The sequence below is a fragment of the Gorilla gorilla genome, chromosome 3 (assembly GCF_029281585.2).
Source record: "Gorilla gorilla gorilla isolate KB3781 chromosome 3, NHGRI_mGorGor1-v2.1_pri, whole genome shotgun sequence".
NCBI classification, from domain to species: Eukaryota; Metazoa; Chordata; class Mammalia; order Primates; family Hominidae; genus Gorilla; species Gorilla gorilla.
Window position 1 is genome coordinate 136,058,573 of NC_073227.2, and position 15,241 is coordinate 136,073,813.

A 15,241-nucleotide genomic window follows, 5' to 3' on the forward strand; every position below is an offset into this window, starting at 1 on the left:
CCTAAACAGTACCCAGTCAATTTCCAGGCAGCTGGTGACCAGGACTGAGAACTTGCCCAAGACCACAACCCTCCCTGTTGAGAGACCAAGAGAACTCACAGTTTTTTGGTGTCTTGAGGAGCCTGCAGTGGTGATCCAGTTCCTTCAAAAGGTCTGTGGATTTCTCTTCTTTTTTATATAGATTTACTAAATTAGAGCAAGAGAAATGATATCATGTAGCTAATATTTATTAAAGTTGTTGGGTAAATTAATCCCCTGTGATAAACAAACATTAAAATTTTAAGTCAATAAAAGCATGTTCCTTTAATAAATGATCTGCTTTGTCAGTAAGTTTTTGTTTAATCTTCCTCTCAAGTATACATGTCAATAACCTTTGGAAATAAATAAATTTTTCAGTATTTTAGGAATGTCCATTGTCCTTCCTAACAAGTAGACTTATATGGGAATTCAAATTTATGATGAAATATTAGGGAAAGTACACAGTTAATGTAAAATTAGGATATTGGTTATGTAAATATTTGATAATTTAGTGCTCTAATCCATAGTTAGCTGAGTTGTCTTTCAAGACCTGTACAAAAGAGTTCTATTTTTTTAATTCTTAATTATCTGAAAACTCAATTTGATAGTAAACTTTCTTAATTAGGTTTTAACGAAGAACATGAAACAAATATCTTTTTACTCACCATTTATTATTCAGTGCTTCTTTTTGCATTACTCCAGCCTTTAACTTGAACCTATGTGAGTCACTGTTTTTTGAAAATTTTCAATTCTGTTTTAAATTCATATTGAAGTTTCCTTGTCTAACACATTACTAAAATAAGTATTATTTCTTTCTAATGGCACAGTTGAAGAAATATTTTGACAGCACCATTGCTACAAATTACATATTAAGGAAAGATTTGTTTTTATTAACTTTCATGCTGAAAAAAAGCAGAGAATAGGCAAGAATAATGTATATATTTGTCCATTGCAGCCTCTCAATTTTGTTATATCTTTTAAGACTTTTGAGGAAAGTTGTGTAACTGAATATGTCTAGCAATAGATACCTTGGACTTAAAAGGTATTTAAAAAATAAGAGTTTCCTAGGAAGATGACTGTACTTTAAAATGTTTAGCTTTATGCATGATATGGCATATGCTAAGCCTTTACCATGAAAGAATATCATAATCAGCTGAGTGTTTGCCACTTCTGATGATGCACAAGCTCCTTGAAATCCGTGTATCTCTTTCTGATATGTGTCAAACACTTAGCTGATTTCAAGGAACTAAGTGTTAGCTCCCAACAGAAGTCTACCATCTGAAGTCCAACTACCATCAGAAGTTGAATTGTTTTTCTGTTTACCTCTCAGAATTGTTTTTCTGTTTACCTCTCATTTGGGTAGACTGTCAGAGGGAATATCTGGCATTCAAGGGCTGCTGTTCAGATTTTTTTTGGAATGCAGGAAGAGTGAATACAGAACTTAGCTATGGCATTTCACTATAGAGTTGAGTAGGGAAATATTACTGTGGTCCCTGTGCCTCAATTTAAGTGATTTCCCTTCTTGGATTCAAATCTTGGCACTGTTTTGCGGGTGCTTAAAAGGCTATTCTGTAGAGTTTGTTGTATGCTTTAATAGGGTTCTTAACACAAAATATTTATGAATTATAACATTTTAGTAACATTGCAACTTAGTATGAAATTTATCCTTGACTTTAGTAATGTGTTCATGGGCAAGACGTTGTGAGTCTGAAAAATTGTAAGGTTCCTGTTGATAGAAAATATAACAAAAATTATGCAAAAGTTTGCATTTGCCTATTTGACATAAATAAAATGTACACCTGAACATTGTTCTTTCACAAAATTAATATTATATATGTGATACAAAAAAGAAATAATTTGCATTTTAAACTTTATTAAGGGGCCAGTTTTGGTTTTACAAATAGTGAGTTCTTACGTCTTTCTATGCAAACTATCATAATTTGGCCAGTGGGAGCACATTTAAGATGACTGTCATGCCCTGTTAATAAATTGTATAAAATTTAAAAAATCTTATTTTTTTCCTGGAAAAAAAAGCCATATGTCATATAACCACTATGTACCTTTCCTAAGCCAGCTATAGAAACAGACATGCATCAAATAAAACTGCAATTCCTCTTAGCAGAAAAGGATATTAGTAATTATAATCTTAGCCATAGTAATTATTTGAAATTTGGAATTGTGAAGTGGCTTTGTTTTGGGGAAATTAATAGAATAGTGGTTAAGAAAATAAACTTTGAAATCAAGTATTCATTTTGATATTTTTACAGTTACTCTCCAGCACTACTTCATAATGTACTTAAGCATATATATGTACTTAAATATAACTATATATCTAGGGATTTTCTATGCATTTTGCTCATTTAATGTGATTGTTGTTATAACTAAAATGAAATTAGAATCCATTTAAAAATATAGATTTTTTAATATTTTGAAATATAATTTTCAAAATTATATTTTTGATATATAAACATTTTGAAATAAAATGTTTATTTTAATTGGGGAACAACTATTTCTGTCAAATCTAAAAGCAACAGAAAATATAATATACATGTTTCTTAAGTATACAATATAGACGTTTTCAATTTTATTTTTATCAGCATTGTGTTGCAATAAGAGAAGATTTCAGTTTAATTATTTGCCTTCAGGAGTTATCAGACTTTCACAATAGTAGCATATATATCTGTATCTATAGTGAAAACAAATAATATATTTATACTAGATCTTAGCCAAAATGCTGAGAAGTGATCCAAATAATATATTTAAATTACAATGTTATGATTTGCTAAATAACATGTTTAAATTAGAATAGTATGTTTTAAAATCATAGGCTAAATTAATCAAATTATATTAAACACTCTAAAATACAATACAGAAAAATCTTACTGTTTTAGTGTTGAACCATATGAAAAAGTTTCTACAATGATATACCTAAGTATAGAACACAAGGTGATGGTCTGAGATGCAGGCTTATTTCTTACAAATTCTCCTCTAGATAGCTAAGAATTAGGCCTAGCCAACCTGAACACAGTGCCTATTGCCTGAGAAGTTGTTCTAATTTAACTTTGAAGACACTAGGAAAGACATCTAGATTTAAAACATGTTTCAAAATAAATGAGAAAACTATTTAAAGAATCATAACTTTCTGAAATTATACTTTTTTTGCTCTTTGATTTTTCTGAGCCAAATTATAGATTGAGTTTATTCATAAGAATATCTACAAAAACATACGTATATAGGCACATTAATGTTATTGCACCTATGTGTGTAACTTTTATTTAACTGTCAGCTTTATATAAGCATTTTCTCAGAAGTGTTCTTAGGTAAGTGCAGACTGTTAATTACCTCAGTACTACTAATTATTCTAAAGATTAGAAGGTTACAAAGGAATTTCAGAAAATATGTACAACTTAGCCTCACAGTACTTGTAATATTGCTGATATTGTTTATCTCAGAAAATATTACATATCAAAAATTAAACAAAGTTTAAAATTTCATTAGAACAATATCTTTGGTCTACACGGTTTCAAAATCATCTGAATTTTATGAGCCATTTATGAAAGACAGTAGTATTTTTAAATATAATATAAGGGTTCCAAAGCCATCTTTATATTTACATAGCCTCAAATTTTAGCTTAATTCAAATGATCTGATTTACAATAGTAAAGATAAGAAATATAGAAATTAAATGTTCCATTCAATTCAGCTTTTATGCAAAATCCAAATAATTTCTTGAAAAGATATATTATGCTCTTAAACAATTTTCCCTCTAGGAACGCATAGTCACCACAGAGATAAAACAACATTAAATTATCTTTAAGCTAATAGGATAAAACAAACTTACACTAAATGCCATAACATAATTTACTTTGCCAAATAATTTATTTATAAATGCGTGTGAAGTAAATTTTGCTTGAGCTTTAATGTTTAAAATTTGTTAGTCTTCAGTTGTAACTCTGATTTCTATTCACTATTTTTGATTTAAGTGCAACCAATTTCTGATTCTTAACTATCTAACTTTAAAATATACCTTTTGCCAAAAGACAAACACAAGTACCTTCTATTTTTCTTTGTGAGTTTGTGCGCTTGTGTATGTGTGTGTTGGTTATGTTTATTTGTTGAGTTTGGCATAGTTGATTACTGACTGCTGATCTGCTTTGAATTAGAATATTTTTATTCTTTTATTCTGGATAAATTTGGCTTTACTTCATGGATTCTGAGGCTGTTTGAAAAAAATAATATTTCATTTGCATTTTTGCTTTTAAGAATTTAAAAAATATTACACTGGAAAATGTTTTAATTTTAGATACACTTTAAATTAATACTAAGATTGAAGTCATTCTTATTCAACTATACTTACATTAATTTAATTAGAAGAGGAATTTGTTTTCAGTATTTCTTAATACATTGTAATTAATTAACTAAAAATAGGTTTTGAAAATACTAAGAGGTCAGATATACAATAATCCAATTTATCAGTAACTTCCCAAAGTGCATTTTTTAGATGAGTCGCATATCAAGATAGGTTTAACAACATATAATACAACCTTACCGCACCCATAAATAGTACAAAATTAAATATTACAGAAGTTTATTTTTCTCTTTAAAAAAAAAAAATGAACCAGGTCCGGGCGCGGTGGCTCACGCCTGTAATCCCAGCACTTTGGGAGGCCTACGCAGGTGGATCGCAAGGTCAGGAGATGGAGACCATCCTGGCTAACACAGTGAAATCCCGTCTCTACTAAAAAAATACAAAAAAAGATTAGCCGGGCGTGGTGGCAGGCGCCTGTAGTCCCAGCTACTCGGGAGGCTGAGGCAGGAGAATGGCGTGAACCTGGGAGGCGGAGCTTGCAGTGAGCGGAGATCGTGCCACTACACTCCAGCCTGGGGAACAGAGCAAGACTCCGTCTAAAAAAAAAAAAAAAACCGGAAGTGTCACCTCAGTCTGGAATAATGACTCCACAAAGTCATCAAGCTAGCAGGTGCCTTCTAGATCATTGCACTGTCACTCCAAGGTTTTGTTCTTAGTCTTTGTGATGGTTAATATTGAATGTCAACTTGATTGGATTAAAGGATGCAAAGTAGTGTCCCTGGGTGTTCTGTGAGGGCGCTGCCAAAGGAAATTAACATATTTGAGTCGGTGAACTGGGAGAGGCTGACCTACCCTCAATCTGAGTGGGCACCATCTAATCAGCTGCCAGCGTGGCTAGAATAAACAGGCGGAAGAAAGTGGAATGACGAGGCTTGCTGAGTCTTCTGGCCTTTATCTTTTTCCCGTGCTGGATGCTTCCTGCTCTCGAACAACAGACTCCAAGTTCTTCAGCTTTTAGATACTTGTACTTAAACCAGTGATTTATCAGGGGCTCTCGGGCCTTTGGCCACAGACTGAAGGCTGCACGGTCAGCTTCCCCACTTTTTGAGGTTTTGGAATTCGGACTGGCTTCCTTGCTCCTCAGCTTGCAGATGGCCTATTGTGGGAATTCACCTTGTAATCGTGTGAGTCAATTCTCCTAATAAACTCCCCTTCATATATACATATATTCTATTAGTTCTGTCCCTTTAGAGAAAGCTGACTCATACAGTCTTCTTTCTCCATATGGCTCCTATCACGCTGGTCATCGTATACGGAAGCAGGATGGAATAGGAAAAGGAAGTTGTAGCTTCCATAGTTAACAGTATACGCTGAGAATATCATGATTAACTTAAGTTGCCAGTGTTCAGCTCTTGCGTACGTCGTCTTCTCTATTCTAAGAGAGGCTGAAAAATTCAATCTTGTGCGTGGTTGCCATTACTGAGATTTCTTTCAGCTAAAAACAGGGATACTGTGATTAAAGTAGATAAATACACATTCATACTATTAACTAGTCATCACTGCCTCCTTCTGTGCAATGGCGCCTCAAGGAATTAAGGAGGAAAATTAGAATTCACTTCTTTCAGATTGTTTTTGACAAAAGCTGCTATAGTACAATATTACTCAGGTGTGTTTAAGAGGAATGAAAGTATTATTTCCTGCCTTTTACATTATTTCCTAAAAGTTCCTTTAACATAAGTTTAATAATTGGTTTCCAGCTACGTGGCAATATTTGACACTGGCCATTAGGCTTTTCCAGTAAAATAGTTTCAATAATGACTCTCAAAAAATATTAACATTCAGACTTCAGTTACCTGCTTAGCTTGATTTTATAATTAGAAATTTTGATTTTGCTTACAAATATATAACAAATAAAAATATATAATTATATCATCATTATATTACAAGAAGAAAAATAGTACGATGAATGACCACAAAAAGGTAGACAGTATTGTATGCCCTTTGTGTTGGAGAAGAAAACATGAAGCTGACAAATATATTTTTGGTTATGCTGAGTTTGAAGTATTGATAATACATTTATTTGGAAATATCCTCTAGACATAGAACAAATATTTGAAGTAGAAATTTGAGGCTCAAAATAAATGAGATTTTTGAAAAGCAGATAACTGCTCTCAGTGATTCTGAATCTCTTGATCTCTAAAAATTATATCTTGGGATACTAAAAATATTTGTAGGTGAATCCAAAACCCTTTTGAGAAATAGACAAGAAGTTAATAAACTGGAAGTACCATAAGTTAACATGAAGTAAATGAAATTGTGACTCCAAGAAAATGTGAAAAACATTTTACGAAACAATCTATCCTGAGGAAGTTTATCAAGCACATTGAATAGATTTTGCATCATTAAAAAATAAGTGATTATCAATTGGTACTATAATAATAAACAGCCATAAGAATGACTGTTTTTTATATGACTGCAAGAGATTTGAAACACTGGCATATGTGAAATTGAAGATATTTGATGAAGCAAACCAAGAAAGAAACATACTGGCTCTATGACACAACTGTTAGGTTAAACAGCAGTTGACTAAGCCACCTTTGAAAAAGTATTTCTTAATAGTCACTAAACAGGTGTGGGCTGAATAGAAGTAACATACCTCTATGTGGGTTCATTTGCTCTTTTTTGGGTTATAATTTTTGATTTTTCTATGACAAATTCCTGTTCATCCTTTGGAAGAAATCAAGCATCAGTTCTTCTGTGAGGGATTATCTAACTCTCTACCTAGAGGACCACTTTTAACATATATATGACACCACACATGTCTCTTTTGCAGTACTTGCCCCATTTGCTTGGGATGCTCATTTATTTTGACCACACACATACTTACAGTCCCATAGATCTAAAAATATAGAGGACAGGAATTTTGTCTATTTTAATCAGTAGCTTGAAAAAGTACTTTGGTGCTATGCTAATGAAGAAGTATAGTGAGAAAAAAATAGAAATATTTTAGATAAAATTTTAAACATTTTGAAAAGTATTGAATATGCCAGGATAAAAGGAAACATTAAGAGTTTAAAGTCACATACGTTGGGACACAAAATGCACAATAACTGAATGGGAAATATGTTCTTCTTCTTAGTAAGCAATGATTGTGAAAAATAGAGGTATTTTAATTGATTTTAATTTAAATAAGGATTGACTATGTGGAGGATATTATAATTCTATCAGTATTTCAGAAACACAGTACTTTGATCTGGTCAGATCACATCTCACTTTTGAACATTTTGTTTGATTTTTTTATTACATTTATTTAGTGTAACAGTCAAAAGGCATAAGGATGTAAACAATGAAAATATTTTCTTGAATCACAGTCCTCTATCTTCTTGGTTTCCATCCCTCTCAAATTCTTTCTTGAGTTTCCTTATGTCTGATAAGAAAACACAATTATGAATTATCCCCTTCCCCCATTTTACATATATATAGGCAATATTTATATTTTGCTTGTTTTCCATTAAAATATATTTTAAAATATGCCAAACTTGAAACATAAAGTCTTTTTTATTATTTTTACTGCTGCAGAATTTTCCATTGCATTTTATTCAGTCCTCTATTGATAAACACTTTTGTTGTTCCCAATTGTTTGAAATTGTAAGTGATACTTCAGTGAAAATATGTCAAGTGTTTTGTTTCACATAAAGTTGCATAATCATGTGGGATATTCTTATATGTAGAGTTAATGTCTCACAGTGTATGGGAGATCATTTATAAGTTTAATATATGTCATCAAATTGACCTCTTAGTATCTCATACTTTAAGTATAATTCTGGTGCAATGCATATATCTTTGCATATTTTTCTATTAGATTATTAATCTTTTTTATCATTCACTAGAATCTTCTAGCTTGTTAGCAAGAGTCATATCTTTTCATGATATAAGTTGCCAAGATTTTTTGTGTTTTGGTATTTATCTTTTGACTTTAGAGTATTTTTTGGGTCAGTCAAAAAAATTGAACCCATTTTTTGTTGATGTGGTCTATTTTTTCAATCTTTTTATTTTATTTCTACTTTGAGATTGTGCCATAGTTTTAAAACAAAAGTTTCTCTAATTAAGAAAAAAACTTCCTTGTCTTTCTCTAACATTTTTGTCTCATTGTTTATAGTTAGAATTTTGATCTATTTGGAATTAATATTGTATAGTTTGAATTATATATCCAACACTTTTTTCCAGGTCATTAGCTTTTTATTCCAGCAATATTTAGTCTATTTATCCCTCTATCATCATTGCTTTCAAATGTCACTTCTAGTAGAGGCAATTAGGACTCACCAGATAGTCCAAATGATTCCTTATATATTCTTGTCTACTGTGCAATTTGGCTGGGACCATATGTGTTCTTGTGTCTGAAGAGCAGTTACCAATTGTAGTGGGTTTCTCTTTTGAATAGGAGGTCATTGAAAGCTGATGTGCCACACTCATCCCATTTTCCTCCCTTCGTGTCAACTCAACTGTCACATGTTGCAGAAGTTTTAATTCCACAGTGGCAGAGCCGTTATCAACCTAGGTACCTGAGTAAGCATGCATAACAAAACCTTGCCAGTCCATACTAGCCATGTAATGTGAACAAGAGATACAACACTGAAATTTGGAGGTTAATAACAGCAATATATCCTCTCCTAGCTAAAACGCTAAGCCATATTTGTCTTATACTAAAAGCACATGTCTATTTAAACATATTTCTTAATTTTTATTTCCATTAGTGTGTGTGTGTGTATGTGTGTGTGAGGAGATACCTACCAAGATTGACAAGGAGGCCCCTTCCTGTCCTCTTTTTTTTATAGCTTAACAGAAAAGTATCTCACAGGCCTAGATAGCTTAAAGTAGGGATACATCAATGACACAGAATTCTCGAGTCTCATTTTTTTTCTGCAAAGATGACTTTACCAATTTGGGAACTAGATTTTTGAAACATTTTATTATTTACAAATTTCATTTTACATACAAAGAGGGTTTGCAAAAGAATTACTTGGCCACATTGATGGTCTAGCACTCAAAAGACATACATTATCTCTAGTTAAAATGCTGCATTTGGAGTTTAAGACCATCACCATTAATATAAATCTCAAGTATCTTGGATATCCATATTTATATTGAATTGCTCTAGATAGATCTACATCTATAATTATCATTAAGGCTATAATCTTACATATTTATAAACACATTGATTTAATCAATGTTCGACAGTTTTACATTCATGCCAAAAATAGATTACCAATTTAAAACAATGTGGATGTCTTTAAATGTATTGCTAAAATAGTTTTTATTTGTTGTAGGAAACATTGAAAATTGGATAAAAGTTAGGTCAATCTATACAGAATAGAAATAAAATATTTAAAAAGACTGCACAGTATTTCTTAGAGTTTACAGATTCTACTGAATTTATTAAAGAGACTATCTGCCTCACTCTTTTTTCCTATAAAGTGGAGACAGTAAGAGATAATCATTGTAAAGATTTTGACAACTCTATGTCACAACAAAGAGTGTTAGAATTAGCATTATAGCTACCTCAAAAATTATGACTACATTTAAAAAACTAAAGCCTTTGGAAGAATCAATGGGATACAAATGCCAATAATTATTAATAATATTATTAACATTGAAAATGCTGACAGTGTTCACAGACTAATACTTATAAGATAATCATCAACTTAGTATGAAAATTTTTTAAAGTTTTTAGTTGTAATAAATGTTCATTATTTTTAAAAAGATCATACATGGAAGGTTTGAAAGGTATAAAAATATCAAATTCTTTTTTTAAAAAACTCTAAGATTTGGTGGTCGTATTCTTTGGAGGTTAAAAACATATCAAGGAATAGCATTTAGCACACAAATTCAGTCACTGCATTGTTCAGATGGCTATTTTTTTCTACCATCATTATTTTCTGTTAACATGGATTCCACTCAAAACAAAACAAGAGGCTGACCATTTTTCTAAAGTTTTAATCCTTATATTGGGGAGAATGTGATGAGTAAGAACAGAATAAATTTTTATGTCTTTCTAAAATAAATATTTATATGTCTTTCTAAAATAAATATTTATAATCATGGTTAATATTAATAATGGAGAAATAAATCATGCTCTGCCTCACTGATGTCTTTATCATGCCTCCTTAGGTGTATATCGCTGCTTATTCCAACATTTGGTTATTGCCAACATTTTTAGGTTGACTTATTTACAGCATCTTCTGTAATTAAATAATTTCTGTACTCTAGCCAAGCATTATAAGATTTATCTCATGCCTACCTGCACTCTAAATTTATTCTGGAAATTAGCTGGCATGAATTTATTTTCTCTATTCTCATTTGATAATTTTTCAGATACATCAACTGTTTTGTCAGTATTTTATTAAGATATATCCACTCCTTTTTCCTTTGGATTTTCATGAATTTGATGGCTTTTCTGCAAAGTTTTCTAGAACTATATTTTATTCTAAAAACATTGTAACTATAGCTCATCTGGAAGAAAACTCAAATAGTTAATTATTCATAAATTTGAATGTTGCTTCTATTGACCTTGTAAATGATTATATTTGATAATCTTGACCTGATTTCTTAGGTGCTTTTGCTTACAATACCTCATGTATTTTATATATTGTATACTACATTTACATAAGACTGCATAGAATACATGAATCATGTATAATACACATGTAAATATAACACAATAAGGAATATTTGCATCATACACATTTCAAATATACACATATGGTATACATCAGAGAGTAACTGTCTCTGCCTCTGGTGTCAAATTTTATAAATAAAAAATAATGATGCCAGGTGCTATAACATATTTACTAGCACCACTTCATCTTCATCTTTCTGTAAATTTCTTCTCAAACATAGTCTAATTTTAAGATAATTCCTCTCTTTCTGTTTTCAAATTTTGTGCCAGAAAATAACTAGAAATCATTCATATACTAGATTCCATTTCCCGCAATTTATATGTAATATTTATGAGTTTTGTTAGTTAAAACCAATCCAAGCAGACTTTCTTCTGTTGCAGTTATCATTAGGCAATTTAATTTTGTCTCTCTACTAAGATGTTTGTTTGCCCTTCAACTTTCTTAAACATTTTTCCATTTTTCTCTCTGCAATTTAACCTATCAACTGATGTGTTGCAGTATTGGCAATTCTACTTTATTTTCCATTTTTCTGGTACATGTTATGAATGAAATGTCTTCCTAGTTACAGAAACATTCTGTGTATCTGGCTTTCTCAGAATCCCTTTAAAGATACAGCAGGTAGAGTGACAACTGAAATTTTTAATGAAATGTTTCCTTTATGTATCCATTTGTGGGTGGTTAATAAGAGTCTAAAACCCCCTTCAAAGTAGCGCATGTGTAGTACCTGTTCAGCTGGCACTGATTCTGTGGTCTTCTATCTTGTCAGCAGCAGAGAATTTGAATCGTCATTAATTTTCTTATAACAGTAACTCAAATAATTTAAAAGTGTTTATTGATAATGGATGCAAGATTAATGTAAATGAATTTGCTAGGAATAAGATAAGTTTTCTGGGAACTAGATGAATTTACCTGAATAGAAAGGGAAAAGGTAAAATGACCTCAGAGATGGTGGCTTTCTCAGTCTGAAGTGGTCTGAATTCATTCATTCTTATGTCTTGACCACATGTTGCTGAGATTTGATATAGGTCTGGCTTCAAAGCACAGCTTTTTAAACACTTGTTTATATTCCCTAAGGGAGTATTACAGATCACAATCTTTGAAAATAATTCAATAACACATTATTAATAAACAGACGACCCCAAAAATCAATGACTTAGAAATCAGTAGTTTCAAAATGAAGGTTGTAACAAAGATGACATTAAAACTAATATCTAAATTACATTTTGTTTAATTTTTGCCTTGCATTTTTCCAGAAAAAAATTAATGTCCTTTAATCTGTATTTGTTTGCTGTGTAACTGAATTTATGCATCTTTTAAAACAAAATCTCAGTGATTTTTTTCTTCTAAATTTATGGTTATATCTTTCATTCCTAAACTTATCCAGTTTTTCTGGCTTCTCTGTCTTTTTATCTGACTCTCTCTCTCTTTCCCTCTCTCTTTCTCTTGCTGTCTCTCTTCCTCTCTCTCTCTGTCTCTCTCTCTCTATATATATATATACATATAGTGTTTTTACTTAAACAAATTCTAATTTGTCTCTGTGTATTTTAAAATAACAAAATTTTGTATTTATCATTTTTATGTTTTGATTTTTAGTTCTTTAATATTTTAATATTTTCAGCTTTTAAATTAAGGAACTTATATTTCTAGAAAGTTTTTTTTAATTTTTTTATTATTCATTTATTTATTTTTGAAACAGAGTTTCACTCTTGTTGCCTAGGATGGAGTGCAATGGCGTGATCACGGCCCACTGCAACCTCCACCTCCTGGGTTCAAGCGATTCTCCTGTCTCAGCCTCCAAAGTAGATGGGATTACAGGCATGCATCACCACGCCTGGCTAACTTTGTATATTTAGTAGAGATGGGATTTCTCTATGTTGGTCAGGCTGGTCTTGCACTCCTGACCTCAGGTGATCTGCCCACCTTGGCCTCCCAAGTGCTGGGAGTTTAACTTGTTCTTTTGTTAAGTTTTTAGAAGATTAGTACAAGGTTTATTTATTTTCCTTTTGTGTTAAGTAATAAAGGCACTAAAAGTAAATTAAAGGCATTCAAAGGCTTATATGGAAATACTCTTTTTCATTGGTTTGTGGATAGATTATCACTTTGAATTTCCTCTTTGACACAAAGGCTATCTAAAAGTAGGTTTTCTAATTTCAAAGAAGTTATAATTTTGGATAATTTTTATTATTTGTATTTAATTCTATTGATTTCTAAAATGTAGATTTTTAAATGTCTTACTTTAAGAATTTTAAGCACTTTGTAGTAAACGATATGAAAAATTTTCTGCAAATGTTCCAAATCTATCCTTGATTTTATGCCTGAATTTAAGAGCATTACTGCTCTTTTGCTTTGCCATTTCTTGCTATTGCTTGAATTGTCCTTTATTTTTAAACTTCTGCAAAATTAAGTATATATACTTTAAATTTTACAGAAATAATTGAAATTCTGGTATTTCCATGCAATATACAGAATATATTTTCTACTAATAGAATTTTCCTGTTTCAAGAATCCTTAATAACCACTTAACTAATTATCAGTCTCTCAATCATTATATATATATGTGTGTGTGTATATATATATGTATGTAAATATATACATAGTCAGATAAAACACTTTGTTTTTCACTGCAAACAGCTTAAACATATTTTATTTCTTTTGGAGGTCTTTGCTTGTTTGTTTTGGGTTGTGTGTGTGTGTGTGTGTGTGTGTGTGTTTTGAGTTATTATTTATTGAGTATTTTCCTCAAATCGATATGCAGGAGACATAGTCTGAAACATTTACTAGTTTACACATATATTTATTTAATCTGCTATGTGAAAATTATCTTGACTGCTATATATTTCTTGGGCTAAACTTCTCAGATTTTAATGTGCATATGAATCTATTAGTATTTTAATAAAATGCAGACCTGACATTGTAAGTCTGGGATGAAGTCTGATACTCTGTTTTTCTAAGAAGCCCACAGGTGATGCCAATGTTTCCACTCTGTAGATTGCAAATAATTTAAATAGTAAGGTTGTACTTTGCCATTCTTATCTCTCTGTAGTCTATAGATGTTATTCTATAACTTTTTGTCTATAGATGTTACTCTATATCTTTTTGTTACTCTATATGCTGTCTGATTCTTTTTTCTTTTTCTTTTTTTTTCTTTTTTGAAATGGGGTCTCACTCTGTGGCCCAGGCTGGAGTGGTGCAGTGGCATGATCTCAGCTCACTGCAACATCCACCTCCTGGTTCAAGCGATTCTCCTGCCTCAGCCTCCTGAGTAGCTGGAATTCCAATTGCACACCACCACACCTGTCTAATTTTTGTATTTTTAGTAGAGAAGGGGTTTCGCCATGTTGGCCAGGCTGGTCTTAATCTCCTGACTTCAGGTGATCCACCTGCCTCAGCCTCCCAAAGTGCTGGGATTACAGGAGTAAGCCACCGTGTCTGGCCTGATTATTTTTCTTCTGTTAGTTATTTACGCATTTTTCCAGAGAGCTTGATAATTATTTTCTCCTTACACTTACAGCTCGGTAGTATTTTTTATTATAATTCTGGGTATACTTCCTGATTTTGGTGAAGGTTTAAATTTGCTGATTTAGGTTCTCCTTTCTGTATTAAAATACATTTCTGTTATTTGTTTAATGGTCACATTTTATTATTTTCACATTAGATCTCATGGATCTCATGTACTTTTCTTTTAGTATTTTAATCCTGTGTTTTGAGATAGTTTCCTTCAATAATTGTAGGATACCATTTTTATTTTCATTAGTGATCATGTTTTTCTCCAATTCAATTACATCTTTTTTACTTGAAGATTATTTTGTTAGTGACAGTATTTTTATTTTTGTGCTATACTTGAAACACCCCAAGGGTTTAATAACAACACTAAAACTCTTGTTATTGTTTCTTTTCTTCAAGTTGTCTTTTATTTCCCCTGCCCTTTCTTTGCAGTAGAGATCTATTTGGATTGGTCTTTTGTTCTCTCTGTTGGAATAGCAGGCTTCAGTGTGATTTTGGTTTTGCTTTCCTGCTTGTTAGGGAGCCTTAGGGACAACAGTGGAAGCTGCTATGGCCCTTAATACCTCAAACTAGTGGCATGGCCTTAGCCAATTTCCTGGTCCCATTTCTAGGTACTGAGAATAAGTCATTTTCCCCCTGTCCTTCATATTTACTGGTAGTCTTAGGGATGGAGAAAACTTAATTAAACCCTTAGCAACTTTTTAGTTTCTGGTGGCAAGGATTACTGCACATT